The sequence below is a fragment of the Mus caroli genome, unplaced genomic scaffold, assembly GCF_978045245.1.
Source record: "Mus caroli unplaced genomic scaffold, Mus_caroli_1 scaffold_14, whole genome shotgun sequence".
NCBI classification, from domain to species: Eukaryota; Metazoa; Chordata; class Mammalia; order Rodentia; family Muridae; genus Mus; species Mus caroli.
In genome coordinates this window covers 89,081,674-89,083,960 of record NW_028227269.1, presented here as the reverse complement: position 1 = coordinate 89,083,960, position 2,287 = coordinate 89,081,674, and the positions used below count along the sequence as shown (strand labels likewise).

Below are 2,287 nucleotides of genomic sequence, written 5' to 3'. Positions count from 1 at the left end.
GTGCATATCAAGTGAGTTCTTTTGTGATTGGGTTACCTCATTAAGGATGATATCCTCCAGATCCATCCATTTGCCTAAGAATTTCATAAATTCATTGTTTTAATAGCTGAGTAGTACTCCATTGTGTAAATGTACAACATTTTCTGTATCCATTCCTCTGTTGAGGGACATCTGGGTTCTTTCCAGCTTCTGGCTATTATAAATAAGCAATACCCACATCTAGGGTAAGCTCCACTGTGCTGCCCAGGTCAGGTGCAGAGCTTGCTCTCCTGAGCATTGCAGAAGATGAGGAGCAGGGCCAGCTCCTCCAGTTCTGATGACCTCAGGGCCAGCTCTCCTGACTGCTATAGGTGGCACACGTCAAGAGGGGAGAATCCCTCCTCCGTCACCTCATGGCAGACAAGTGGCATAGCCAGCTCTCCTATGCTCATGCCCTCAGTGCTAGCTTGTCTTCATCCATTCATCCCTGTGCTGCCAGGCAAGGTGTTGGGCTTACTGCCCTGAGGGCTGCAGCTGGTGAGGGGCAGGGCCTTTTCCTGCTTTCATGACCCCAGGGTCAGGTTTCCTACCTGCCACAGATGATGAGGGGAGAGGGGGAAGGAGGAGGAGGAGGAGGAAGGAAGAGGAGGAGGAGGAGGAGGGGGAGGAGGAGGAGGAGGAGGAGGAGAGAAGGAGGAGAAGGAAAGAAGAAGAAGAAGAAGAAGAAGAAGAAGAAAAAGAAGAAGAAGAAGAAGAAGAAGAAGAAGAAGGAGGAGGAGGAGGAGGAGGAGGAGGAGGAGGAGAAGAAGAAGAAGAGAGAATGGGACCAGCTCTCCCACACTCTCATCCTTGAGCCTGGCTCACCAGCAGCTCCTGCAATGTGCACGATCCACTCTCCTGAGTTCTATAGGGGACTAGGGGCAGGGTTAGCCCTCCTGCTTTCATGCCCCTAGGACCAGCTTTTCCATGATGCTCAGGTGAAGGGTGGGGCTAATTCTACACAGCCCTCAGATATCAACATGTCTCCAGGGCCATCTGCCTGAGTTTCGGTAGTAACAGACCCCTGCTGCTACTAGGCCACAGACCCAGGTGTGACTCCTGGTGGTATCACAAGCCAGACCCCATGGTGCTAGGTGGGTCACTGGCTATTCACATCAGGTTGTTCCTTACTATCCTCAAGTCTCCTGGTCTGCCTCTCTTCATTGTGCACACATCCTTCTGTTACTCTTTCTCTTCCATTTCTCCACCACTTACTTGTTGCTTCTAGTGGAACCCAGGGTCTCTGAGTGTCTGGGGTCATCTTAGGACTGGACTCAGGAGTACTATGCCCTGCTTCCACTTTATGGTGCCAGGCAGGAATGATCTCAGGCACGGTCTGCTCATCAAGGCCTGCATGGTGCTGCACTGATGGCCATCTCAGGCCAGCTCTCTGTCCATGCCCTTTGGCACTGGTCTGGTTAACTAGGGTTCACTCCTCTCCTTCCCTTCCTGAGTGTCTCCTTGCAAGGGTCATCTTCAGGCTCAGTGTGTTCTCAGGCCTGAAAGGCACTGGACTCATGGTTGTTTTAGGCTTGCTTTTTTTTTCAGGAACATCCTTTAGATAGATGTTCATAGGTCAGAACACTGAGCAGAGACATAGCGTCTCTCCTTTCTGCCACCTACTGACACACACGTGACACAGCAGCCACACCTGCAATACCTCTGGGGACTGGAGGATTGCATTTTTTAAATACCACGAAAACCCAAAGTTTACAAAAATATGAACTTTAAAAGATAAAACTAAAATTTAATTATGAATATAGATTTCAGAATCAGTTCTCTGTAATTGATTATGCTTTTTCAGTTTTAAAGTGCTGACTTACATGTATGCAACCACATACACATAAGGTGTGTGTAATGTGCACAGAGTGAATATCCATGGTGTTGTTCCAATGACATAAAGTGTGTATGAGGGAGATAATACGGGCTCAGTTAAGTCATATGCAGGTCATTTGTTAGCAGATTTTTTTAAAAACAGCTTTCTCTCTGGCTGGGCCCATTTTCCTCCTCTTTGAAAAAGAAGTCAGAGGTGGGGCTATAGCTTGGGGACAGGGTGCTTACCTAGCATGGGTGAGGATGTAAGTTCGATCCTTAGTCTTGCAATGATGAAATGACATCATAAACAGTATTTGCTCCTCAGGGTCTCTATGAAGATTGTGCAGGTGGCATCATTTGGAGTTAGTAACCACAGTGGAAAGTACAATGCATTAGATGTCAGTATGGCATACAACTTCCTTTGTCTCCTCAGACCATTTAGAGCTCTGGGTAG

At 48.0% G+C, this 2,287-nt stretch overlaps 1 non-coding gene across 1 annotated transcript; it reads right to left on the bottom strand.

The window, feature by feature from the left end:
- Window positions 1–1,562: 1,562 nt before the first annotated feature.
- LOC115032874 (small nucleolar RNA SNORA17) lies at window positions 1,563–1,691 on the bottom strand. The gene has a single exon (XR_003838530.1). It is a non-coding gene; the product is annotated as a small nucleolar RNA SNORA17 (small nucleolar RNA).
- Between the last annotated feature and the right edge of the window lie 596 nt (window positions 1,692–2,287).